Genomic DNA, 13,588 nt, shown 5'->3' on the forward strand with positions numbered 1-13,588 from the left:
CATTTAAGGGGCATCTTGACAAATGCATGAATAGGATGGGAATAGAGGGATACGGAGCCAGGAAGTGTAGAAGATTGTAGTTTAGTCGGGCAGCATGGTCGGCATGGGCTTGGAGGGCCGAAGGGCCTGTTCCTGTGCTGTACATTTCTTTGTTCTTTACTCTTTGTTCTTTGTACTCTGAGTAAAGAACCTACCTCTGACATCTGTCCTATATCTATCTCCCATCAATTTAAAGTTATGTCCCCCCATGCTAGACATCACCATCCGTGGAAAAAGGCTCTCACTGTCCACCCTATCCAATCCTCTGATCATCTTGTATGCCTCAATTAAGTCACCTCTTAACCTTCTTCTCTCTAACGAAAACAGTCTCAAGTCCCTCAGCCATTCCTCATAAGATCTTCCCTCCATACCAGGCAACATTCTGGTAAATCTCCTCTGCACCCTTTCCAATGCTTCCACATCCTTCCTATAATGTGGCGACCAGAATTGCACGCAATACTCTAAATGCGGCCGCACCAGAGTTTTGTACAGCTGCAACATGACCTCATGGCTCCGAAACTCAATCCCTCTACCAATAAAAGTGAACACACCGTACGCCTTCTCAACAACCCTCTCAACCTGGGTGGCAACTTTCAGGGATCTATGTACATGGACACCGAGATCTCTCTGCTCATCCACACTGCCAAGAATCTTACCATTAGCCCAATACTCTGTCTTCCTGTTATTCCTTCCAAGATGAATCACCTCACACTTTTCTGCATTCAACTCCATTTGCCACCTCTCAGCCCAGTGCTGCAGCTTATCTATGTCCCTCTGTAACTTGTAACATCCTTCCGCACTGTCCGCAACTCCACCGACTTAAGTGTCATCTGCAAATTTACTCACCGATCCTTCTACGCCCTCCTCCAGGTCATTTATAAAAATGACAAACAGCAGTGGCCCCAAAACAGATCCTTGTGGTACACCACTAGTAACTGGACTCCAGTCTGAACATTTCCCATCAACCACCACCCTTTGTCTTCTTCCAGCTAGCCAATTTCTGATCCAAACTGTTAAATCACCCTGAATCCTATGCCTCCATATTTTATGTTGTTGCCTACTGTGGGGAACCTTATCAAACGCTTTACTGAAATCCACATACACCACATCAACTGCTTTATCCTCATCCACCTGTTTGGTCACCTTCTCAAAGAACTCAATAAGGTTTGTGAGGCACGACCTACCCTTCACAAAACCGTGTTGACTATCTCTAATCAAATTAGTCCTTTCCAGATGATTATATATCCTATCTCTTATAAACCTTTCCAAGATTTTGCCCACAACAGAAGTAAGGCTCACTGGTCTATAGTTACCTGGGTTGTCTCTACTCCCCTTCTTGAACAAGGGGACAACATTTGCTATCCTCCAGTCTTCTGGCACTATTCCTGGAGACAAAGATGACTTAAAGATCAAAGCTAAAGGCTCAGCAATCTCCTCCCTAGCTTCCCAGAGAATCCTAGGATAAATCCCATCCGACCCAGGGGACTTATCTATTTTCACACTTTCCAGAATTGCCAACACCTCCTCCTTATGAACCTCAAGCCCTTCTAGTCTAGTAGCCTGAATCTCAGTATTCTCCTCGATAACATTGCCTTTTTCCTGTGTGAATACTGACGAAAAATATTCATTTAGCACCTCTCCTATCTCCTCGGACTCCAAGCACAACTTCCCACTACTTTCCTTGACTGGCCCTACTCTTACCCTAGTCATTCGTTTATTCCTGACATATCTGTAGAAAGCTTTAGGGTTATCCTTGATCCTACCTGCCAAAGACTTCTCATGTCCCCTCCTGGCTCTTCTTAGCTCTCTCTTTAGGTCCTTCCTAGCTAACTTGTAACTCTTGAGCGCCCGAACTGAACCTTCATGTCTCATCTTTACATAAGCTACATTGATGAAGATCAGGCAGTGGATGTGGTGTATATGGATTTCAGTAAGGCATTTGATAAGGCTCCCCGTGGTAGGCTCATTCAGAAAGATAGGGGCATGAGATACAGGGAAATTCTGTCTGGATACAGACAGCGAAAGAAGACAGCGAGTTGTAGTGGATGGAAAGTAGTCCACCTGGAGGTCGATGACCAAGGGTGTCCCACAGGGATTTGTTCTGAGACCTCTGCTCTTTGTGGTTTTTATAAATGACTTGGATGAGGAAATGGAAGGGTGGGTTACTAAGCTTGTCGATGGCATGAAGGGTGGTGGAGTTGTAGATAGTGTTGAGGGCTGTTACAGGTTACAACAGGACATTGACAGGATGCAGAGCTGGGTTGAGAAGGGGCAGATGGAGTTCAACCTTGATAAATGTGAAGTGATTCATTTTGGAAGGTCGAATTTGAATGCTGAATGCAGGGTTAAAGGCAGGATTCTTGGAAGCGTGGAGGAACAGAGGGATTTTGGGGTCCACGTACATAGATCCCTCAAAGTTGCCACCGAGGCTGATGGGGTTGTTAAGAAGGCGTACGGTGTGTTGGCTTTCATTATCAGGGGGATTGAGTTTAAGAGCCGCGAGGCTTTGCTGCAGCTTTATAAAACTCTAGTTAGACCACACTTGGAATATTGTGTCCAGTTCTGGTCGCCTCATTATAGGAAGGATGTGGATGCTTTGGAGAGGGCACAGAGGAGATTTACCAGGATGCTGCCTGGACTGGAGGCATGTCTTATGAAGAAAGATTGAGGGAGCTCGGGCTTTTCTCACTGGAGCGAAGAAGGCAGAGAGGTGACTTGATAGAGGTGTACAAGGTGATGAGAGGCATGGATAGAGTGGATAGCCAGAGACCTTTCCCCAGGGCGGAAATGGCTGCCACGAGGGAACATAATTTTATGTGATTGGAGGAACATATAATAATAATAATAATCACTGATTGTAACGAGTAGGTTTCAATGAAGTTACTGTGAAAAGCCCCTAGTCGCCACATTCCGCTGCCTGTTCAGGGAGGCCAGTACGGGAATTGAACCCTCACTGCTGGCATTGTTCTCTATTATAAGCCAGCGATTCAGCCCACTGTGCTAAACCAGCCCCTCCATAGGAGAGATGTCAGAGGCCGGTTCTTTATGCAGAGAGTGGTGGGTGCGTGGAATGCACTGCCTGCGGAGGTGGTGGAGTCAGAGTCAATAGGGACGTTTAAGCTCTTGGACAGGTACATGTGTTATGGTTCAGGTTTTAGAGAACATCAAAGTATATCATGGAGTTCACCTGACCTATAACTGTTTACAGATTTTGGTTACGAGGAGCACAAGGTCCTACCCTTCAGGTGTTATTCAACAGAGGCCTTAAACATTGTAATCAAAAACAAAGTTTATTCTACGAATTCAATTGACATTTTATGAACACACAGTAAACATTTTTCTCAACTACAAACATAAATACCCCCCCCCCCCACATATACAATACTCTATATATAACGCTTAATAACTTCCCTTTACTGTTTCACTCAAATAACAACATCCATAAATCAAAACACCTTTTTTCACAAAACAGTAGGTTTGAATTCCTGACAGAAAACAGGTATTACTTTGAAGTTATCAAGTGACCTGGAGACACCCTTTAACATGCAGAGAGACCAGAGAAGCCTTTTTTTTGTCAAAATCCAGCTTCCAACTGTCCAAACCAAAAGTAAAACCCGGAGCCACTGCCCTGCTCCACCCACACAATGACATCACTGCAGCCAATTGAGAAGACAAACGGTTCTTGAAGGGACATTCCCCTGATGCATGGACAGCAGTAAAGTGAAGGGGTGTAGATCAGGTTGATCTTAGATTAGGATAAATGGTCGGCCCAACACCGTGGGCCAAAGGGCCTGTACTGTGCTGTACTGTTCTATGACAGTCACCTCCTCAAAATACTCGATCAAGTTAGTGAGGCACTACCTCCCCTTCACCAAACCATGTTGTCTATCGCGAATGAGTCCATTTGTTTCCAAGTGGGTATAAATCCTGTCCCTGAGAATTCTCTCCAATAATTTACCTACTACCGACGTGAGGCTCACCGGCCTATGGTTTCCTGGATTATTCCTGCTGCCTTCCTTAAACAGCGGTACCAAAGTAGCTATTCCCAGACATCTGGGATCTCACCTGTAGCCAATCAGGATACAAAGATGTCAGTCAAGGCCCCAGCAATTTCCTCCCTTGCTTCCCTCAGTATTCCCATCAAGCCCAGGAGACCTTAATGTCTTTTAAAATACCCAATACCTTCTCCTTTTTGATATCAACATTGTCGTGTTAGGTACACTGGTTTAACACTGGCTACAACTGGATGCAGCTTAGCACAGTTAGCACAGTTCTCTGTGAGTTCGACTCTCTGCTAACTTAAGTGTGGTTACTCTGTCTGACTGAACCAGACTAGCTCTTAGCCACGTGGTGGAGGTGTGAGATTGTAACAACACCCTTGACTGACTCTCGAGATGTTCATCAGTGGAAAGAGGTGGAGTGTGAGTGCCTCGTGTCTTTTATAGTCAGATCCCACCCCTGAGTGTCCTGCCTGCTTTTTGGTCATGTCTTGTTCTCTGTGTCCATTAGTTGCTTGTCTGTATATCATTATGTGTGTGTGTGTGTGTGTGTGTGTCTGCATATCATGACATCTCCCTTTTTGTTTTGTTTGGATGACATATGTGAACGTATTTACAAGAATAGGCCAATATTAACATATATACATGCGGTGGATGTGAACATATGTACATGTGAAAACAGCTGTCTAATGCGAGAACACTGAACAGAGCAAACAGAACAAATGTTCATAAGTCCAGTCTCTGTGGCTGGCGTCTGGTCCTGGTCGACCGCTGGAGAGGTGGTGGTGGGGACGACAGCGCCTTGATGGGCGGGATTGAAGCCTGACTGGTGGCCTCGTGAGTCGAGGTATCAGGAGGTGGCAAAACAACAGAAGGAAATGGAGAAGAATGTGGTTGCGGGCAGGCAACCTTGCGCAGTGCCCGTCAGTTTTGTCGCACAACAGAACCATCAGCCAGACGCACAACATACGAGCGGGGTGCAGCCTGTCGAACAACGACAGCTGGAGCTGACCGGCCTCCATCAGGGATTTTGACCCGAACAGTGTCTGACGGGGATAACACGGGCAAATCGGTGGCATGAGCATCATAGCCCTGTTTTTGCCGGTCTTGGAGTTGCTGCACCTTCTGCAGCACCAGGAGGTGATCCAGGTCGGGCATGTGTATGGCTGGAAGTGTCGGTCGCAGGTCCCTGTTCATCAGGAGTTGAGCCGGCGACATGCCAGTGGACAGTGTGGTCGCCCTGTACGCAAGCAGCATGAAGTGAATGTCAGACGCAGAATCCGCGGCCTTGCAGATGAGCTGCTTCACTATGTGCACCCCTTTCTCAACCTTCCCATTGGACTGCGGATAGTGTGGGCTGGAAGGACGTGTTTGAACTGATACGACTTGGCAAACATAGACCACTCGTGGCTGCTAAAGCCCAGGCCATTGTCACTCATGACAGTAAGTGGGATACCATGCCTGGAGAACGTCTCCTTACAGGCCTTGATGACGGTCCATGATGTGAGGTCTGAGAGCTTCATGACTTCAAGGTAATTGGAAAAGTAATCAATGATTAACACGTAATCACGACCATTTGCTGAAAGAGGTCGATGCCAACCTTGGACCATGGAGAGGTTTCGATTTCATGCTGCTGAAGTGTCTCCTTACTCTGCGCTGGCTGGAAGCGTTGACAGGTCGCACAGTTAAGGACTATATTCATGATGTCCTGGCTGATCCCGGGCCAGTAGACAGCCTGCCTGGCTCTGCGTCTGCACTTTTCCACACCCAGGTGGCCCTCATGGATTTGATGGAGCACCAAGCTCTGGAGACTGTGTGGAATTACAATCCGGTCCAGTTTGAGGAGGATACCATCAACCACCGTCAGGTCGTCCTTTACATTGAAAAATTGAGGGCACTGCCCTTTTTGCCAGCCATTGGCTAGTTGTTGCATAACACGCTGCAAGAGGGGGTCTTTGGCTGTCTCCTCACGGATACGAATCACCTTCTCATCAGATGCCGGGAGGGTGCTAGCACACAGCTGCACCCGTGACTCAACCTGTGACTCAATTTGCCGGATTACGTTCGGTGGTTCACTAGGCACGGTGATGGAGCGGGACAGTGTATCGGCAATGATGAGCTCCTTGCCAGGCGTGTAGACCAGGTCAAAGTCGTACCTTCTGAGTTTGAGGAGGATGCGCCATGTCGTTAAGGTCCTTGTGGATAATGTGGACCAGGCTTATTTATTTCAAATTTATTCAAAAAAAGAAACCGCTTCCAAATTATGTTAGAGACATGGCAGGTTTTAAAACTGATTTCTACAAACATCAGGGAAGTTTTCAAAAAATGAAGACTCTTCAGACAATTACCATGATGAGACCATGTGATCCGTCTCGACTGTGCAGGCCGTGGACATAGTCGTGAAACGTGAGAATGCCAGTGAGAAGGCCCAGGCATTCCTTCTCGATTTGTGCATACCTTTGTTCGGTGGGCGTCATTGCCCTTGATGCGGAGGCAACCGGTGCCCAGGATGAGGTATCATCGCGTTGCAGCAGGACCGCACCGATACCATCCTGGCTCGCATCTGTCGAGATTCTCGTTTCCCTGTCTGGGTCGGAAAATGCCAATACTGCTGCAGTGGTGAGCTTGGCTTTCAGCTCCAACCACTCTGCCTGATGGGCCGCCTTCCACTCGAAGGCAGTAAACTTCTTCACTAGGCTTCGTAGGGCCGTGGTGTGTGAGGCCATGTTTGGGATGAACTTGTCCAGAAAATTGACCATGCCCAGGAAGCGCAATGCCGCCTTCTTGTCTTCCGGGACCTTCATGGCTGCGATGGCCTTGACCTTGTCTGTGTCGGGGCACACGCCCTGCTGCGAGATCTGGTCTCCTAGGATCTTGAGTGTCGACATGCCAAAGCAACATTTGGCCCTGTTCAGCTTCAGGCCATTGGCGTCGACACGGCGGAATACCTGCTGGTGACGGGAAACATACTCCTCAGGGGTCGTGGATCATATGATGACCTTGTTCACGTACACACGAACCCCTTCGATGCCCTGCATCATCTGCTCCATGATGCGATGAAATATCTCCGATGCCGAGACGATGCCGAATGACATACGGTTATAGCAGTACCTGCCAAACGGTGTGTTGAAGGTGCAGAGCCTTCTGCTGGACTCATCCAGCTGGATTTGCCAGAATCCATGTGACGCATTTAACTTCATGAAAAACCGTGCATGTGTTATCTCACTGGTGAGTTCATAAGAACATAAGAACTAGGAGCAGGAGTAGGCCATCTGGCCCCTCGAGCCTGCTCCACCATTCAATGAGATCATGGCTGATGTTTTAGAACAAAGAACAAGAACAAAGAAATGTACAGCACAGGAACAGGCCCTTCGGCCCCCCAAGCCCGTGCCGACCATGTTGCCCGACTAAACTAAAATCTTCTACACTTCCTGGGTCCGTATCCCTCCATTCCCATCCTATTCATGTATTTGACAAGATGCCCCTTAAATGTCACTGTCGTCCCTGCTTCCACCACCTCCTCCGGTAGCGAGTTCCAGGCACCCACTACCCTCTGTGTAAAAAACTTGCCTCGTACATCTCCTCTAAACCTTGCCCCTCTCACCTTAAACCTCTGCCCCCTAGTAATTGACCCCTCTACCCTGGGGAAAAGCCTCTGGCTATCCACTCTTGTCTATGCCCCTCATAATTTTGTAGACCTCTATCAGGTCGCCCCTCAACCTCCGTCGTTCCAGTGAGAACAAACCGAGTTTATTCAACCGCTCCTCATAACTAATGCCCTCCATACCAGGCAACATTCTGGTAAATCTCTTCTGCATCCTCTCTAAAGCCTCCACATCCTTCTGGTAGTGTGGCGACCAGAATTGAACACTATGCTCCAAGTGTGGCCTAACTAAGGTTCTATACAGCTGCAACATGACTTGCCAATTCTTATACTCAATGCCCCGGCCAATGAAGGCAAGCATGCCGTATGCCTTCTTGACTACCTTCTCCACCTGTGTTGCCCCTTTCAGTGACCTGTGGACCTGTACACCTAGATCTCTCTGACTTTCAATACTCTTGAGGGTTCTACCATTCACTGTATTTTCCCTACCTGCATTAGACCTTCCAAAATGCATTACCTCACATTTATCCGGATCAAACTCCATCTGCCATCTCCGCCCAAGTCTCCAAACAATCTAAATCCTGCTGTATCCTCTGACAGTCCTCATCGCTATCCGCAATTCCACTAACCTTTGTGTCGTCTGCAAACTTACTAATCAGACCAGTTACATTTTCCTCCAAATCATTTATATATACTACAAACAGCAAAGGTCCCAGCACTGATCCCTGCGGAACACCACTGGTCACAGCCCTCCAATTAGAAAAGCATCCTTCCATTGCTACTCTCTGCCTTCTATGACCTAGCCAGTTCTGTATCCACCTTGCCTGTTCACCCCTGATCCCGTGTGACTTCACCTTTTGTACTAGTCTACCATGAGGGACCTTGTCAAAGGCCTTACTGAAGTCCATATAGACAACATCCACTGCCCTAACTGCATCAATCATCTTTGTGACCTCCTCGAAAAACTCTATCAACTTAGTGAGTCACAACCTCCCCTTTACAAAACCATGCTGACTCTCACTAATACGTCCATTTGCTTCCAAATGGGAGTAGATCCTGTCTCGAAGAATTCTCTCCAGTAACTTCCCTACCACTGAAGTAAGGCTCACCGGCCTGTAGTTCCCTGGATTATCCTTGCTACCCTTCTTAAACAGAGGAACAACATTGGCTATTCTCCAGTCCTCCGGGACATCACCTGAAGACAGTGAGGATCCAAAGATTTCTGTCAAGGCCTCAGCAATTTCCTCTACAGCCTCCTTCAGTATTCTGGGGTAGATCCCATCAGGCCCTGGGGACTTTTGTGGACTCAGCTCCACTTACCGGCCCGAACACCAGAACCCTTAATCCCTTTATTCAACAAAAAACTATCTATCATTATCTTAAAAACATTTAATGAAGGAGCCTCTACTGCTTCACTGGGCAAGGAATTCCATAGATTCACAACCCCCCCCGCTTCGGGATGGTATAGTGTTCACGTATTATATTCAGGTTGAGATCCTTGGGATAAATGCAGATGCGCAGGTCTCCAGAGGGTTTTTTAACCACCACCATCGAGCTGACCCAGTCAGTCGGTTCGGTTACCCAGGAAATGATCCCCTGCTGCTGCAGCTCCTCGAGCTGTTCCTTCAGGCGCTCTTTCAGCGGAGCCGGGACCCGGCGTGGTGCATGGAGCACTGGCTTGGCAACAGGTCACAGTAGGATCTTGTACTGAAATGGCAAAGTGCCCATCCCGTCAAACACATGTGGATACTGAGCGAGGATGTCATCAATGCCAGCTTGAAGATCCATGTTGGAGGATGTCATTGAATAAATCCGCTGCACCAGGTTTAGCTTTTTGCAGGAATGCAAGCCCAGTGGGGATGCCCTGTCCGGCGTGACAATTTCAAACCTTAGCCGTGCGTGGGTGCTCCGGTTGGAGGCGAGTAGATGGCAGGACCCCAGTACTGTGATGGCATTACCGGTATAGTCCAGGAGCTGGCAGGCTGCTGGAAGGACCTTGGGGGGCTTCTTGGTGCGTTTGAAATCTGCCTGTGAGAGGAGGTTGGCAGAAGCACCTGTGTCCAGCTTGAACTGGATGGAGCAGCGGTTAACCTGCACGCCATTCGTCCTCCGAATCCACAGCGAGGATGGACTGAATGCGAGATGAGTTAGGTGTGGCATGTCCACGTGTGGTAATGATGCCCACTCGGTAGGCGGACTCCAGGCACTTGCCCTCTGGATCCATTGTACTGCCAGGTTCAGAATCCTGGAATCGTCGTTGCACATTCTGGACACGCTGTCGTTGGAATTGGGAGCGCTGCCCCTGACTGGTGGTGCAGACCTGCACAAGGCTGCATAGTGTCCAGGCTTACCGCAGTTTAAACATCGCCTGCCTCTTTCAGGGCAGTGCCCCGTTAAGCGGGCGTTGCCACAGTTCGGGCCCGTCATGACGTCGGCGTCGTGACGCGGTGTATGTTGTCGCATATGCGCAGTGTGGGTGTCGGCCGCTTCGTTATCCCGTTCACATTGCTCATGCGTGGGGCTCCGGGAAAAGCGCGCAAAATGGCCGCTGTCTTCAATGCTGAGGCGCTGCATCCGGGTGATGTCCTCCACACTCACTGCCTCGTGGGAGGCAAGTTTCTCATTTTCAGCCGATTTGTATTGGGAATACCGATTTTTTTGCCTGCCATGCACTGTACATGTTTCAATCGCGACTGGCAGAGTCATATACTTGATTTTTAAGAACTGCTCTCTCAGAGGATCAGAGTGAACTCCAAACACGATTTGGTCTCTGATCATGGAGTCAGCAATATCACCAAAGTTGCAGGACAGCGCTAGCAGGCGGAGGCTAGTTAAGAAGGCATTGAAAGATTCATCTTTACCTTGAAGACGTTGTTTGAATATGTAGCGCTCGAAGATTTCATTGGTGTCCACTTCACAGTAACTATCAAAGTTGTCCAGGATAGTCTGAAACTTTGTCTTGTCCTGGCCTTCGGTGAAGTTAAACGAGTTGAAGAGTTCGATGGCATGATCCCCCGCAGTTGAGAGGAGAAGCGTGATCTTTCTTGCATCAGACGCACCCTCGAGGTCTGAGGCTTCGACGTACAGCAGAAACTTTTGCTTGAATATCCGCCAGTTGGCACTGAGATTGCCGGAGGTCCTGAGCTGGTGAGGAGCCTGAATCTTCTTCATGGTGCCGGGAGACATTCGCTGGACGTCACGGAAGGGAATGAGGTAAGCCACCTTAAAATAGTAGTCTCCTAGTATCATGTTGTGTTAGGTACACTGGTCTAACACTGGCTGTAACTGGATGCAGCTTAGATCAGAAAGATACTCCAGACCTTGAAGTCAGTTCAATCAGGTTTATTGAACTAATACACAGTTAGCACAGTTCTCTGTGAGTTCGACTCTGCAAACCTAAGTGTGGTTACTCTGTCTGACTGAACCAGACTAGCTCTTAGTGGTGGAGGTGTGAGATTGTAACAACATCCTTGACTGACTCTCTAGATGTTCATCAGTGGAAAGAGGTGGAGTGTGAGTGCCTCGTGTCTTTTATGGTCAGATCCCACCCCTGAGTGTCCTGCCTGCTTATTGGTCATGTCCTGTTCTCTGTGTCCATTAGCTGCTTGTCTGCATATCATTACTAACATGACCCAGACTATCCACACACCCTACCCAAGAATCATCGTCCATAAAGCCCCTTTCTTTGGTGAACATTAATGCAAAGTATTCATTAGTACCTCGTGCATTGCCTCTGGCTCCACACATAGATTCCCCCCACTGTCCTTAAGTGGTCCAATCCTTTCCCTGGCCATCCTCTTGCTTTTTACATATGAATAAAAAGCTTTTGGAATCACCTTAATCCTACTTGCCAAGGACTTTTCATGACCCCTCCTAATTTCCCGCTTGAGCACCTTCCTACTTTCTTTACAATCCTCAAGGGTTTCAACTGTCCCCACCCTTCTAGACCATACAAAAGCTTTCTTTTTCTTTTTGACAAGGTTCACAATATCCTTCGTTATCCAAGGCTCCCTAAACTACCCATACTTATCCTTCGTTCTCTCAGGAATGTGACTTTCCTGAATCCTAATCAACTGTCGCTTGAAAGACTCACAAATGTCCGATGTTGATTTACTGTCTAACAGCTGCACCCAATGCAAATTCCTCAATTCCTGTCTCATGTTATCATAATTTGCCTTACCCCAGTTTAGCACCTTAACGCGAGGGTTACGCTCATCCCTGTCCTAAGGTATCCTAAAACTTACAGAATTGTGGTCACTAATCCCAAAATGTTTCCCTACTGAAACCTCAACCACCTGACCAGGCTCATTCCCCAATACCAGGTCCAATACTGCCCCTTCCCGAGTTGGACTATCCACATATTGCATTGAGAAGGCTTCCTGGATACACCTTACAAACTCTGCCCCATCCAAGCCGCTTGCACTAAGTGAGTCCCAGTCAATATAGGGGAAATTGAAATCCCCTGCCACAACAACTCTTATTTTTGCACCTATCCGAAATCTCCCTACCTACCTGCTCCTCTATCTCGCGCTGTCAGTTGTGGGTCTGTAATAAACGCCCAACATTGAGATTGCCCCCTTCCTGTTCCTGAGCTTACCCAGATTACCTCATTGTATGAGCCCTCCGAGGTGTCCTCCCACAGTACGGCTATAATTTTCTCCGTAGCCAGTAATGCTACTCCCCCACCTGCATTTGAGCTGACAGGGTGATGTTGTTCTCTTATTTTGGTTCTCTACTTCCCCTTCAGTTATTACACCTTCGAAACTAATGCTCTGGCTCCCACCCCCCTGCCATACTAGTTAACATCCTCCGGAGCGTCACTAGCAAACCTCCCAGCCAGGATATTAGTGCCCCTCCAGTTTAGATGGAACCCGTCCTTCTTGTACAGGTCCCACCTGCCCCGGAAGAGATCCCAATGGTCCAGAAATCTGAAACCCTCCCTCCCACACCACCAGTTTACTTCATTAGTAATTCAGATGCCTAGACAGATGCTCTGAATCAGTTCAAATCCCACCAAACAGCTGGGTGAATTTAAATTCAATTGCTCAATAACACTAGAATCGTCAATTCAAATCATTAATCCAAGAGAAGGTCATTTGCTGTCCTCACCCAATCTGGCCTTCATGTCAATCCAGACCCACAACAATGTTCCAGCATTGGTTCAAGTTCAATGAGGGACGGACAATAAGTGTTGGTGTTTTCAGGGATTCTCACAGCCCAAGAGCACAATTTAAAAAATCAAACCGTTAAGGAATTTATTTCAGAATTCAATTAAATGAAGCATATTCATATTTTCAAAAGGAAACTGACAGAATTGGTAACATGTTATACTGAAATCTAATAGAAGTACATTTTGTTATGTGTAATATTATTAGTTACCCTTAATTACCCTTCCATACAAAATGTACTAAATATTTATCTTACCAGACACAGTTTTAGTGAGAGTTGTATTTTTTTAATCAAAGGCTACAATTTTAGTCACATAACAATGAAATATTTGTAGTATTGCTGCTCAGCCTGGGTTTTTTTTGGTCTTTTTGGTCGCCAAAATTAAAGCCACATGCAACAGCCAGGATTATATAATCCCCAGGAAAGATGGAAATTTGTAATAACATTAAACAACATTTTACTGCTGAACAAATAACTGCATTGTGAAATTAATCAGACAGTTCACATGATAGAAGTGAAGAGAAATAGATAGTGTGCGTACACTCCTGATTGTTTTTCTTAACCTCACTATGAATGATTGTTTCAGTGAGAGATTGGACTTTTCATTCTGATTAAACAGTATTTCTCTGATCGGCACCTGTCCCAGTCGAGGGTTTGAACACGGAACTGAGATATGATTACAATGGGTACATTTGGTAATTTTGTACAATTGATGTTGGAGTTCGCTGCTAGATGTCTGAATCTGTGGAGAGAAGGAAAAGTGTGATTAAATGTTGAA

The 13,588-nt window shown here is 47.1% G+C and overlaps 1 protein-coding gene across 1 annotated transcript in view; it reads right to left on the bottom strand.

Annotated features, from left to right (window-relative positions):
- Nucleotides 1-12,956: 12,956 nt before the first annotated feature.
- Nucleotides 12,957-13,588, bottom strand: part of LOC140409647 (disintegrin and metalloproteinase domain-containing protein 12-like) — a 1,449,600-nt gene continuing 1,448,968 nt past the window's right edge. Inside the window, exon 21 of the mRNA XM_072497981.1 lies at nucleotides 12,957-13,552. The gene's annotated coding sequence lies outside the window, so the exon portion shown is untranslated. The remainder of the gene's footprint in view (nucleotides 13,553-13,588) is intronic.

Source organism: Scyliorhinus torazame, chromosome 3 (assembly GCF_047496885.1).
Source record: "Scyliorhinus torazame isolate Kashiwa2021f chromosome 3, sScyTor2.1, whole genome shotgun sequence".
NCBI classification, from domain to species: domain Eukaryota; kingdom Metazoa; phylum Chordata; class Chondrichthyes; order Carcharhiniformes; family Scyliorhinidae; genus Scyliorhinus; species Scyliorhinus torazame.